A 14,948-nucleotide genomic window follows, 5' to 3' on the forward strand; every position below is an offset into this window, starting at 1 on the left:
TTGTACATAAGGACCACAACTTCTTTATCCATTCTTCTCTTTCCTGGGATGTTTCAGGTGTAACGAAGTGGAGGTTCTTGTCAACAGAGCAGCCCTAAACTTTGGGGTGCCTGTGTCTTGCTGATTTTTAGTTTTCCCAATTTATACGCCCATGAGTGGAAGTGCCCTATGCTCTCTAAGCTGAGTATTTTAGATGTTTCAGGACACACCGTACACTTCTCCAGAGTGGCTGTTGGCAATTTACAGCCCGCCCATCAGCGTAGCAAGGCTCCCATTTCTCCATGGCCTGTCCTGCATTTCTGGTTTTGACACTTTATTCAGCATGGCCCTTTTGACCGATGGGAAGCGAGAGTTCTTTGTAGCGCTGATTTGCCTTTCCAGGTTGCTTGGTTGGCCAAAAAGGGCGTATGCGTTTTTTCCTGAATATATTCAGGAAAAAACGCATACGCCCTTTTTGGCCAAGGGCATCATTGTCGAGGTTTTGCCACTTTTCCTGTGCTTTAAAGGCGATTCGAATCTACCTCCTGAAATCGGTTTCCTGCAATTCTGCCTTGCTTTCAAATCCTCTTCGTTGCCTTCCCTCCATATATTTGTGGAGGAGATTTATCATTTCTAACTCTGCAGGTTTGTGAATTGCAGTGCCCCTGAGCTCCATTTTTCAACTCGCTTTCTTGGGAGCTGGCCGCAAAAGCGCAGGATTGCTTCAGGCCCTATTCTGGCTCCGGGCGGCAGGCTGAGCCTGTGGTTAATTCTGCTTCCTGATGGGAAAATAGAGTGACCTGTGCCTGTCCCAACACCTAGAGCTAGTCTCTCATTGGTTCCCCCTCTTCCCGTTCATCCTCAGGACAAATTGCAACGTGTACGGAACAGGAGGTTAAAGGTGCTGATTCTCCAAGGAGGGAGATTGCTAGTAAAGCGGCTGGAATGGCGAACCGGAGCACAAGGAGATGAGAAATGAGGTGCGTTTTAGAAACCTTTCCCGGTCACACGGTGTACCATCTTCTGGGTTGCTCGTGCATGTTTTCGACGTAGGAAGATGCCCTTGAACCTGGAGATTTGGGACCCATGGGATGGGTACCACGCCGTATTACTTTAAAGGGTCTGCGTTTGCTCATCCAACCTCACCAAACCTCTCAGCCCCAAGAGTGTCCACCCTTATGTCTCAGTCATCTGTGGGTCTAGATATGGTCAATCCAGGTGGCATCGCAGCCCCTGAACGAATTTTGTAAGAATTTCTCTCTCTTTCACTGTCTTTGTTTCACGGGTTTTTAAAAGTAATTGATTTTTATAATAGGGTTTAGCTGCTTTGCACTGCTGTGTTTATGCCGCTTTTCACCCACTTGACTCACTTACAGAGAGATATCAATACATAGGTTTTAAGATTCTTACTAGTCAGATATATTCTTGGGCGGTGAATAGGGGGCGTTGAGTCCAGTTCACTGAGCAAGGAGTAGGTCTTGTCTATTACATATTGGGTTTATGGAACGGTATCTGAGCTAATTTGAAACCCTTGTTTTATGCATCACCCCACCTCACCTTTCCCGTTAAGCAGCCATAGTGTGTTTTCTAAACGTGCGACTCTGTTCTGTTTTGTAATTCAGTTCAAGGGTAGCGGTTTTTACATTCTCTCTGTAAGTGATATCTTATGATAAGTGTCTTTCTGTGTGACTTATTTCACTTAGAATCGTCGTACCTAAATCCACTCATAATGCTGCTCCTAGCCTTATGACGTTGATTTCATGGCTGAGTGATATTCCATTGTACATAAGGACCACAACTTCTTTATCCATTCTTCTCTTTCCTGGGATGTTTAAGGTGTAACGAAGTGGAGGTTCTTGTCAACAGAGCAGCCCTAAACTTTGGGGTGCCTGTGTCTTGCTGATTTTTAGTTTTCCCAATTTATACGCCCATGAGTGGAAGTGCCCTATGCTCTCTAAGCTGAGTATTTTAGATGTTTCAGGACACACCGTACACTTCTCCAGAGTGGCTGTTGGCAATTTACAGCCCGCCCATCAGCGTAGCAAGGCTCCCATTTCTCCATGGCCTGTCCTGCATTTCTGGTTTTGACACTTTATTCAGCATGGCCCTTTTGACCGATGGGAAGCGAGACTTCTTTGTAGCGCTGATTTGCCTTTCCAGGTTGCTTGGTTGGCCAAAAAGGGCGTATGCGTTTTTTCCTGAATATATTCAGGAAAAAACGCATACGCCCTTTTTGGCCAAGGGCATCATTGTCGAGGTTTTGCCGCTTTTCCTGTGCTTTAAAGGCGATTCGAATCTACCTCCTGAAATCGGTTTCCTGCAATTCTGCCTTGCTTTCAAATCCTCTTCGTTGCCTTCCCTCCATATATTTGTGGAGGAGAGTTATCATTTCTAACTCTGCAGGTTTGTGAATTGCAGTGCCCCTGAGCTCCATTTTTCAACTCGCTTTCTTGGGAGCTGGCCGCAAAAGCGCAGGATTGCTTCAGGCCCTATTCTGGCTCCGGGCGGCAGGCTGAGCCTGTGGTTAATTCTTCTTCCTGATGGGAAAATAGAGTGACCTGTGCCTGTCCCAACACCTAGAGCTAGTCTCTCATTGGTTCCCCCTCTTCCCGTTCATCCTCAGGACAAATTGCAACGTGTACGGAACAGGAGGTTAAAGGTGCTGATTCTCCAAGGAGGGAGATTGCTAGTAAAGCGGCTGGAATGGCGAACCGGAGCACAAGGAGATGAGAAATGAGGTGCGTTTTAGAAACCTTTCCCGGTCACACGGTGTACCATCTTCTGGGTTTCTCGTGCATGTTTTCGACGTAGGAAGATGCCCTTGAACCTGGAGATTTGGGACCCATGGGATGGGTACCACGCTGTATTACTTTACAGGGTCTGCGTTAGCTCACCCAACCTCACCAAACCTCTCAGCCCCAAGAGTGTCCACCCTTATGTCTCAATCAGCTGTGGGTCTAGATATGGTCAATCCAGGTGGCATCGCAGCCCCTGAACGAATTTTGTAAGAATTTCTCTCTCTTTCACTGTCTTTGTTTCACGGGTTTTTAAAAGTAATTGATTTTTATAATAGGGTTTAGCTGCTTTGCACTGCTGTGTTTATGCCGCTTTTCACCCACTTGACTCACTTACAGAGAGATATCAATACATAGGTTTTAAGATTCTTACTAGTCAGATATATTCTTGGGCGGTGAATAGGGGTTGTTGAGTCCAGTTCACTGAGCAAGGAGTAGGTCTTGTCTATTACATATTGGGTTTATGGAACGGTATCTGAGCTAATTTGAAACCCTTGTTTTATGCATCACCCCACCTCACCTTTCCCGTTAAGCAGCCATAGTGTGTTTTCTAAACGTGCTACTCTGTTCTGTATTGTAATTCAGTTCAAGGGTAGCGGTTTTTACATTCCCTCTGTAAGTGATATCTTATGATAAGTGTCTTTTTCTGTGTGACTTATTTCACTTAGAATCGTCGTACCTAAATCCACTCATAATGCTGCTCCTAGCTTTATGACGTTGATTTCATGGCTGAGTGATATTCCATTGTACATAAGGACCACAACTTCTTTATCCATTCTTCTCTTTCCTGGGATGTTTAAGGTGTAACGAAGTGGAGGTTCTTGTCAACAGAGCAGCCCTAAACTTTGGGGTGCCTGTGTCTTGCTGATTTTTAGTTTTCCCAATTTATACGCCCATGAGTGGAAGTGCCCTATGCTCTCTAAGCTGAGTTTTTTAGATGTTTCAGGACACACCGTACACTTCTCCAGAGTGGCTGTTGGCAATTTACAGCCCACCCATCAGCGTAGCAAGGCTCCCATTTCTCCATGGCCTGTCTTGCATTTCTGGTTTTGACACTTTATTCAGCATGGCCCTTTTGACCGATGGGAAGCGAGACTTCTTTGTAGCGCTGATTTGCCTTTCCAGGTTGCTTGGTTGGCCAAAAAGGGCGTATGCGTTTTTTCCTGAATATATTCAGGAAAAAACGCATACGCCCTTTTTGGCCAAGGGCATCATTGTCGAGGTTTTGCCGCTTTTCCTGTGCTTTAAAGGCGATTCAAATCTATCTCCTGAAATCGGTTTCCTGCAATTCTGCCTTGCTTTCAAATCCTCTACGTTGCCTTCCCTCCATATATTTGTGGACGAGAGTTATCATTTCTAACTCTGCAGGTTTGTGAATTGCAGTGCCCCTGAGCTCCATTTTTCAACTCGCTTTCTTGGGAGCTGGCCGCAAAAGCGCAGGATTGCTTCAGGCCCTATTCTGGCTCCGGGCGGCAGGCTGAGCCTGTGGTTAATTCTTCTTCCTGATGGGAAAATAGAGTGACCTGTGCCTGTCCCAACACCTAGAGCTAGTCTCTCATTGGTTCCCCCTCTTCCCGTTCATCCTCAGGACAAATTGCAACGTGTACGGAACAGGAGGTTAAAGGTGCTGATTCTCCAAGGAGGGAGATTGCTAGTAAAGCGGCTGGAATGGCGAACCGGAGCACAAGGAGATGAGAAATGAGGTGCGTTTTAGAAACCTTTCCCGGTCACACGGTGTACCATCTTCTGGGTTGCTCGTGCATGTTTTCGACGTAGGAAGATGCCCTTGAACCTGGAGATTTGGGACCCATGGGATGGGTACCACGCCGTATTACTTTAAAGGGTCTGCGTTTGCTCACCCAACCTCACCAAACCTCTCAGCCCCAAGAGTGTCCACCCTTATGTCTCAGTCATCTGTGGGTCTAGATATGGTCAATCCAGGTGGCATCGCAGCCCCTGAACGAATTTTGTAAGAATTTCTCTCTCTTTCACTGTCTTTGTTTCACGGGTTTTTAAAAGTAATTGATTTTTATAATAGGGTTTAGCTGCTTTGCACTGCTGTGTTTATGCCGCTTTTCACCCACTTGACTCACTTACAGAGAGATATCAATACATAGGTTTTAAGATTCTTACTAGTCAGATATATTCTTGGGCGGTGAATAGGGGGCGTTGAGTCCAGTTCACTGAGCAAGGAGTAGGTCTTGTCTATTACATATTGGGTTTATGGAACGGTATCTGAGCTAATTTGAAACCCTTGTTTTATGCATCACCCCACCTCACCTTTCCCGTTAAGCAGCCATAGTGTGTTTTCTAAACGTGCGACTCTGTTCTGTTTTGTAATTCAGTTCAAGGGTAGCGGTTTTTACATTCTCTCTGTAAGTGATATCTTATGATAAGTGTCTTTCTGTGTGACTTATTTCACTTAGAATCGTCGTACCTAAATCCACTCATAATGCTGCTCCTAGCCTTATGACGTTGATTTCATGGCTGAGTGATATTCCATTGTACATAAGGACCACAACTTCTTTATCCATTCTTCTCTTTCCTGGGATGTTTAAGGTGTAACGAAGTGGAGGTTCTTGTCAACAGAGCAGCCCTAAACTTTGGGGTGCCTGTGTCTTGCTGATTTTTAGTTTTCCCAATTTATACGCCCATGAGTGGAAGTGCCCTATGCTCTCTAAGCTGAGTATTTTAGATGTTTCAGGACACACCGTACACTTCTCCAGAGTGGCTGTTGGCAATTTACAGCCCGCCCATCAGCGTAGCAAGGCTCCCATTTCTCCATGGCCTGTCCTGCATTTCTGGTTTTGACACTTTATTCAGCATGGCCCTTTTGACCGATGGGAAGCGAGACTTCTTTGTAGCGCTGATTTGCCTTTCCAGGTTGCTTGGTTGGCCAAAAAGGGCGTATGCGTTTTTTCCTGAATATATTCAGGAAAAAACGCATACGCCCTTTTTGGCCAAGGGCATCATTGTCGAGGTTTTGCCGCTTTTCCTGTGCTTTAAAGGCGATTCGAATCTACCTCCTGAAATCGGTTTCCTGCAATTCTGCCTTGCTTTCAAATCCTCTACGTTGCCTTCCCTCCATATATTTGTGGACGAGAGTTATCATTTCTAACTCTGCAGGTTTGTGAATTGCAGTGCCCCTGAGCTCCATTTTTCAACTCGCTTTCTTGGGAGCTGGCCGCAAAAGCGCAGGATTGCTTCAGGCCCTATTCTGGCTCTGGGCGGCAGGCTGAGCCTGTGGTTAATTCTTCTTCCTGATGGGAAAATAGAGTGACCTGTGCCTGTCCCAACACCTAGAGCTAGTCTCTCATTGGTTCCCCCTCTTCCCGTTCATCCTCAGGACAAATTGCAACGTGTACGGAACAGGAGGTTAAAGGTGCTGATTCTCCAAGGAGGGAGATTGCTAGTAAAGCGGCTGGAATGGCGAACCGGAGCACAAGGAGATGAGAAATGAGGTGCGTTTTAGAAACCTTTCCCGGTCACACGGTGTACCATCTTCTGGGTTGCTCGTGCATGTTTTCGACGTAGGAAGATGCCCTTGAACCTGGAGATTTGGGACCCATGGGATGGGTACCACGCCGTATTACTTTAAAGGGTCTGCGTTTGCTCACCCAACCTCACCAAACCTCTCAGCCCCAAGAGTGTCCACCCTTATGTCTCAGTCATCTGTGGGTCTAGATATGGTCAATCCAGGTGGCATCGCAGCCCCTGAACGAATTTTGTAAGAATTTCTCTCTCTTTCACTGTCTTTGTTTCACGGGTTTTTAAAAGTAATTGATTTTTATAATAGGGTTTAGCTGCTTTGCACTGCTGTGTTTATGCCGCTTTTCACCCACTTGACTCACTTACAGAGAGATATCAATACATAGGTTTTAAGATTCTTACTAGTCAGATATATTCTTGGGCGGTGAATAGGGGGCGTTGAGTCCAGTTCACTGAGCAAGGAGTAGGTCTTGTCTATTACATATTGGGTTTATGGAACGGTATCTGAGCTAATTTGAAACCCTTGTTTTATGCATCACCCCACCTCACCTTTCCCGTTAAGCAGCCATAGTGTGTTTTCTAAACGTGCGACTCTGTTCTGTTTTGTAATTCAGTTCAAGGGTAGCGGTTTTTACATTCTCTCTGTAAGTGATATCTTATGATAAGTGTCTTTCTGTGTGACTTATTTCACTTAGAATCGTCGTACCTAAATCCACTCATAATGCTGCTCCTAGCCTTATGACGTTGATTTCATGGCTGAGTGATATTCCATTGTACATAAGGACCACAACTTCTTTATCCATTCTTCTCTTTCCTGGGATGTTTAAGGTGTAACGAAGTGGAGGTTCTTGTCAACAGAGCAGCCCTAAACTTTGGGGTGCCTGTGTCTTGCTGATTTTTAGTTTTCCCAATTTATACGCCCATGAGTGGAAGTGCCCTATGCTCTCTAAGCTGAGTATTTTAGATGTTTCAGGACACACCGTACACTTCTCCAGAGTGGCTGTTGGCAATTTACAGCCCGCCCATCAGCGTAGCAAGGCTCCCATTTCTCCATGGCCTGTCCTGCATTTCTGGTTTTGACACTTTATTCAGCATGGCCCTTTTGACCGATGGGAAGCGAGACTTCTTTGTAGCGCTGATTTGCCTTTCCAGGTTGCTTGGTTGGCCAAAAAGGGCGTATGCGTTTTTTCCTGAATATATTCAGGAAAAAACGCATACGCCCTTTTTGGCCAAGGGCATCATTGTCGAGGTTTTGCCGCTTTTCCTGTGCTTTAAAGGCGATTCGAATCTACCTCCTGAAATCGGTTTCCTGCAATTCTGCCTTGCTTTCAAATCCTCTTCGTTGCCTTCCCTCCATATATTTGTGGACGAGAGTTATCATTTCTAAGTCTGCAGGTTTGTGAATTGCAGTGCCCCTGAGCTCCATTTTTCAACTCGCTTTCTTGGGAGCTGGCCGCAAAAGCGCAGGATTGCTTCAGGCCCTATTCTGGCTCCGGGCGGCAGGCTGAGCCTGTGGTTAATTCTTCTTCCTGATGGGAAAATAGAGTGACCTGTGCCTGTCCCAACACCTAGAGCTAGTCTCTCATTGGTTCCCCCTCTTCCCGTTCATCCTCAGGACAAATTGCAACGTGTACGGAACAGGAGGTTAAAGGTGCTGATTCTCCAAGGAGGGAGATTGCTAGTAAAGCGGCTGGAATGGCGAACCGGAGCACAAGGAGATGAGAAATGAGGTGCGTTTTAGAAACCTTTCCCGGTCACACGGTGTACCATCTTCTGGGTTGCTCGTGCATGTTTTCGACGTAGGAAGATGCCCTTGAACCTGGAGATTTGGGACCCATGGGATGGGTACCACGCCGTATTACTTTACAGGGTCTGCGTTTGCTCACCCAACCTCACCAAACCTCTCAGCCCCAAGAGTGTCCACCCTTATGTCTCAGTCATCTGTGGGTCTAGATATGGTCAATCCAGGTGGCATCGCAGCCCCTGAACGAATTTTGTAAGAATTTCTCTCTCTTTCACTGTCTTTGTTTCACGGGTTTTTAAAAGTAATTGATTTTTATAATGGGGTTTAGCTGCTTTGCACTGCTGTGTTTATGCCGCTTTTCACCCACTTGACTCACTTACAGAGAGATATCAATACATAGGTTTTAAGATTCTTACTAGTCAGATATATTCTTGGGCGGTGAATAGGGGGCGTTGAGTCCAGTTCACTGAGCAAGGAGTAGGTCTTGTCTATTACATATTGGGTTTATGGAACGGTATCTGAGCTAATTTGAAACCCTTGTTTTATGCATCACCCCACCTCACCTTTCCCGTTAAGCAGCCATAGTGTGTTTTCTAAACGTGCGACTCTGTTCTGTTTTGTAATTCAGTTCAAGGGTAGCGGTTTTTACATTCTCTCTGTAAGTGATATCTTATGATAAGTGTCTTTCTGTGTGACTTATTTCACTTAGAATCGTCGTACCTAAATCCACTCATAATGCTGCTCCTAGCCTTATGACGTTGATTTCATGGCTGAGTGATATTCCATTGTACATAAGGACCACAACTTCTTTATCCATTCTTCTCTTTCCTGGGATGTTTAAGGTGTAACGAAGTGGAGGTTCTTGTCAACAGAGCAGCCCTAAACTTTGGGGTGCCTGTGTCTTGCTGATTTTTAGTTTTCCCAATTTATACGCCCATGAGTGGAAGTGCCCTATGCTCTCTAAGCTGAGTATTTTAGATGTTTCAGGACACACCGTACACTTCTCCAGAGTGGCTGTTGGCAATTTACAGCCCGCCCATCAGCGTAGCAAGGCTCCCATTTCTCCATGGCCTGTCCTGCATTTCTGGTTTTGACACTTTATTCAGCATGGCCCTTTTGACCGATGGGAAGCGAGACTTCTTTGTAGCGCTGATTTGCCTTTCCAGGTTGCTTGGTTGGCCAAAAAGGGCGTATGCGTTTTTTCCTGAATATATTCAGGAAAAAACGCATACGCCCTTTTTGGCCAAGGGCATCATCGTCGAGGTTTTGCCGCTTTTCCTGTGCTTTAAAGGCGATTCGAATCTACCTCCTGAAATCGGTTTCCTGCAATTCTGCCTTGCTTTCAAATCCTCTTCGTTGCCTTCCCTCCATATATTTGTGGACGAGAGTTATCATTTCTAACTCTGCAGGTTTGTGAATTGCAGTGCCCCTGAGCTCCATTTTTCAACTCGCTTTCTTGGGAGCTGGCCGCAAAAGCGCAGGATTGCTTCAGGCCCTATTTTGGCTCCGGGCGGCAGGCTGAGCCTGTGGTTAATTCTTCTTCCTGATGGGAAAATAGAGTGACCTGTGCCTGTCCCAACACCTAGAGCTAGTCTCTCATTGGTTCCCCCTCTTCCCGTTCATCCTCAGGACAAATTGCAACGTGTACGGAACAGGAGGTTAAAGGTGCTGATTCTCCAAGGAGGGAGATTGCTAGTAAAGCGGCTGGAATGGCGAACCGGAGCACAAGGAGATGAGAAATGAGGTGCGTTTTAGAAACCTTTCCCGGTCACACGGTGTACCATCTTCTGGGTTTCTCGTGCATGTTTTCGACGTAGGAAGATGCCCTTGACCCTGGAGATTTGGGACCCATGGGATGGGTACCACGCCGTATTACTTTAAAGGGTCTGCGTTTGCTCACCCAACCTCACCAAACCTCTCAGCCCCAAGAGTGTCCACCCTTATGTCTCAGTCATCTGTGGGTCTAGATATGGTCAATCCAGCTGGCATCGCAGCACCTGAACGAATTTTGTAAGAATTTCTCTCTCTTTCACTGTCTTTGTTTCACGGGTTTTTAAAAGTAATTGATTTTTATAATAGGGTTTAGCTGCTTTGCACTGCTGTGTTTATGCCGCTTTACACCTACTTGACTCACTTACAGAGAGATATCACTACATAGGTTTTAAGATTCTTACTAGTCAGATATATTCTTGGGCGGTGAATAGGGGTTGTTGAGTCCAGTTCACTGAGCAAGGAGTAGGTCTTGTCTATTACATATTGGGTTTATGGAACGGTATCTGAGCTAATTTGAAACCCTTGTTTTATGCATCACCCCACCTCACCTTTCCCGTTAAGCAGCCATAGTGTGTTTTCTAAACGTGCTACTCTGTTCTGTTTTGTAATTCAGTTCAAGGGTAGCGGTTTTTACATTCTCTCTGTAAGTGATATCTTATGATAAGCGTCTTTTTCTGTGTGACTTATTTCACTTAGAATCGTCGTACCTAAATCCACTCATCATGCTGCTCCTAGCCTTATGACGTTGATTTCATGGCTGAGTGATATTCCATTGTACATAAGGACCACAACTTCTTTATCCATTCTTCTCTTTCCTGGGATGTTTCAGGTGTAACGAAGTGGAGGTTCTTGTCAACAGAGCAGCCCTAAACTTTGGGGTGCCTGTGTCTTGCTGATTTTTAGTTTTCCCAATTTATACGCCCATGAGTGGAAGTGCCCTATGCTCTCTAAGCTGAGTTTTTTAGATGTTTCAGGACACACCGTACACTTCTCCAGAGTGGCTGTTGGCAATTTACAGCCCGCCCATCAGCGTAGCAAGGCTCCCATTTCTCCATGGCCTGTCCTGCATTTCTGGTTTTGACACTTTATTCAGCATGGCCCTTTTGACCGATGGGAAGCGAGACTTCTTTGTAGCGCTGATTTGCCTTTCCAGGTTGCTTGGTTGGCCAAAAAGGGCGTATGCGTTTTTTCCTGAATATATTCAGGAAAAAACGCATACGCCCTTTTTGGCCAAGGGCATCATTGTCGAGGTTTTGCCGCTTTTCCTGTGCTTTAAAGGCGATTCGAATCTACCTCCTGAAATCGGTTTCCTGCAATTCTGCCTTGCTTTCAAATCCTCTTCGTAGCCTTCCCTCCATATATTTGTGGACGAGAGTTATCATTTCTAACTCTGCAGGTTTGTGAATTGCAGTGCCCCTGAGCTCCATTTTTCAACTCGCTTTCTTGGGAGCTGGCCGCAAAAGCGCAGGATTGCTTCAGGCCCTATTCTGGCTCCGGGCGGCAGGCTGAGCCTGTGGTTAATTCTGCTTCCTGATGGGAAAATAGAGTGACCTGTGCCTGTCCCAACACCTAGAGCTAGTCTCTCATTGGTTCCCCCTCTTCCCGTTCATCCTCAGGACAAATTGCAACGTGTTCGGAACAGGAGGTTAAAGGTGCTGATTCTCCAAGGAGGGAGATTGCTAGTAAAGCGGCTGGAATGGCGAACCGGAGCACAAGGAGATGAGAAATGAGGTGCGTTTTAGAAACCTTTCCCGGTCACACGGTGTACCATCTTCTGGGTTGCTCGTGCATGTTTTCGACGTAGGAAGATGCCCTTGAACCTGGAGATTTGGGACCCATGGGATGGGTACCACGCCGTATTACTTTAAAGGGTCTGCGTTAGTTCACCCAACCTCACCAAACCTCTCAGCCCCAAGAGTGTCCACCCTTATGTCTCAATCAGCTGTGGGTCTAGATATGGTCAATCCAGGTGGCATCGCAGCCCCTGAACGAATTTTGTAAGAATTTCTCTCTCTTTCACTGTCTTTGTTTCACGGGTTTTTAAAAGTAATTGATTTTTATAATAGGGTTTAGCTGCTTTGCACTGCTGTGTTTATGCCGCTTTACACCCACTTGACTCACTTACAGAGAGATATCAATACATAGGTTTTAAGATTCTTACTAGTCAGATATATTCTTGGGCGGTGAATAGGGGGCGTTGAGTCCAGTTCACTGAGCAAGGAGTAGGTCTGGTCTATTACATATTGGGTTTATGGAACGGTATCTGAGCTAATTTGAAACCCTTGTTTTATGCATCACCCCACCTCACATTTCCCGTTAAGCAGCCATAGTGTGTTTTCTAAACGTGCGACTCTGTTCTGTTTTGTAATTCAGTTCAAGGGTAGCGGTTTTTACATTCCCTCTGTAAGTGATATCTTATGATAAGTGTCTTTTTCTGTGTGACTTATTTCACTTAGAATCGTCGTACCTAAATCCACTCATCATGCTGCTCCTAGCCTTATGACGTTGATTTCATGGCTGAGTGATATTCCATTGTACATAAGGACCACAACTTCTTTATCCATTCTTCTCTTTCCTGGGATGTTTAAGGTGTAACGAAGTGGAGGTTCTTGTCAACAGAGCAGCCCTAAACTTTGGGGTGCCTGTGTCTTGCTGATTTTTAGTTTTCCCAATTTATACGCCCATGAGTGGAAGTGCCCTATGCTCTCTAAGCTGAGTTTTTTAGATGTTTCAGGACACACCGTACACTTCTCCAGAGTGGCTGTTGGCAATTTACAGCCCGCCCATCAGCGTAGCAAGGCTCCCATTTCTCCATGGCCTGTCCTGCATTTCTGGTTTTGACACTTTATTCAGCATGGCCCTTTTGACCGATGGGAAGCGAGACTTCTTTGTGGCGCTGATTTGCCTTTCCAGGTTGCTTGGTTGGCCAAAAAGGGCGTATGCGTTTTTTCCTGAATATATTCAGGAAAAAACGCATACGCCCTTTTTGGCCAAGGGCATCATCGTCGAGGTTTTGCCGCTTTTCCTGTGCTTTAAAGGCGATTCGAATCTACCTCCTGAAATCGGTTTCCTGCAATTCTGCCTTGCTTTCAAATCCTCTTCGTAGCCTTCCCTCCATATATTTGTGGACGAGAGTTATCATTTCTAACTCTGCAGGTTTGTGAATTGCAGTGCCCCTGAGCTCCATTTTTCAACTCGCTTTCTTGGGAGCTGGCCGCAAAAGCGCAGGATTGCTTCAGGCCCTATTCTGGCTCCGGGCGGCAGGCTGAGCCTGTGGTTAATTCTGCTACCTGATGGGAAAATAGAGTGACCTGTGCCTGTCCCAACACCTAGAGCTAGTCTCTCATTGGTTCCCCCTCTTCCCGTTCATCCTCAGGACAAATTGCAACGTGTACGGAACAGGAGGTTAAAGGTGCTGATTCTCCAAGGAGGGAGATTGCTAGTAAAGCGGCCTGAATGGCGAACCGGAGCACAAGGAGATGAGAAATGAGGTGCGTTTTAGAAACCTTTCCCGGTCACACGGTGTACCATCTTCTGGGTTTCTCGTGCATGTTTTCGACGTAGGAAGATGCCCTTGACCCTGGAGATTTGGGACCCATGGGATGGGTACCACGCCGTATTACTTTAAAGGGTCTGCGTTTGCTCACCCAACCTCACCAAACCTCTCAGCCCCAAGAGTGTCCACCCTTATGTCTCAGTCATCTGTGGGTCTAGATATGGTCAATCCAGCTGGCATCGCAGCACCTGAACGAATTTTGTAAGAATTTCTCTCTCTTTCACTGTCTTTGTTTCACGGGTTTTTAAAAGTAATTGATTTGTATAATGGGGTTTAGCTGCTTTGCACTGCTGTGTTTATGCCGCTTTACACCTACTTGACTCACTTACAGAGAGATATCACTACATAGGTTTTAAGATTCTTACTAGTCAGATATATTCTTGGGCGGTGAATAGGGGTTGTTGAGTCCAGTTCACTGAGCAAGGAGTAGGTCTTGTCTATTACATATTGGGTTTATGGAACGGTATCTGAGCTAATTTGAAACCCTTGTTTTATGCATCACCCCACCTCACCTTTCCCGTTAAGCAGCCATAGTGTGTTTTCTAAACGTGCGACTCTGTTCTGTTTTGTAATTCAGTTCAAGGGTAGCGGTTTTTACATTCTCTCTGTAAGTGATATCTTATGATAAGCGTCTTTTTCTGTGTGACTTATTTCACTTAGAATCGTCGTACCTAAATCCACTCATAATGCTGCTCCTAGCCTTATGACGTTGATTTCATGGCTGAGTGATATTCCATTGTACATAAGGACCACAACTTCTTTATCCATTCTTCTCTTTCCTGGGATGTTTAAGGTGTAACGAAGTGGAGGTTCTTGTCAACAGAGCAGCCCTAAACTTTGGGGTGCCTGTGTCTTGCTGATTTTTAGTTTTCCCAATTTATACGCCCATGAGTGGAAGTGCCCTATGCTCTCTAAGCTGAGTTTTTTAGATGTTTCAGGACACACCGTACACTTCTCCAGAGTGGCTGTTGGCAATTTACCGCCCGCCCATCAGCGTAGCAAGGCTCCCATTTCTCCATGGCCTGTCCTGCATTTCTGGTTTTGACACTTTATTCAGCATGGCCCTTTTGACCGATGGGAAGCGAGACTTCTTTGTAGCGCTGATTTGCCTTTCCAGGTTGCTTGGTTGGCCAAAAAGGGCGTATGCGTTTTTTCCTGAATATATTCAGGAAAAAACGCATACGCCCTTTTTGGCCAAGGGCATCATTGTCGAGGTTTTGCCGCTTTTCCTGTGCTTTAAAGGCGATTCGAATCTACCTCCTGAAATCGGTTTCCTGCAATTCTGCCTTGCTTTCAAATCCTCTTCGTAGCCTTCCCTCCATATATTTGTGGACGAGAGTTATCATTTCTAACTCTGCAGGTTTGTGAATTGCAGTGCCCCTGAGCTCCATTTTTCAACTCGCTTTCTTGGGAGCTGGCCGCAAAAGCGCAGGATTGCTTCAGGCCCTATTCTGGCTCCGGGCGGCAGGCTGAGCCTGTGGTTAATTCTGCTTCCTGATGGGAAAATAGAGTGACCTGTGCCTGTCCCAACACCTAGAGCTAGTCTCTCATTGGTTCCCCCTCTTCCCGTTCATCCTCAGGACAAATTGCAACGTGTTCGGAACAGGAGGTT

Source organism: Balaenoptera borealis (assembly GCF_965194805.1).
Source record: "Balaenoptera borealis genome assembly, chromosome: 10".
NCBI classification, from domain to species: domain Eukaryota; kingdom Metazoa; phylum Chordata; class Mammalia; order Artiodactyla; family Balaenopteridae; genus Balaenoptera; species Balaenoptera borealis.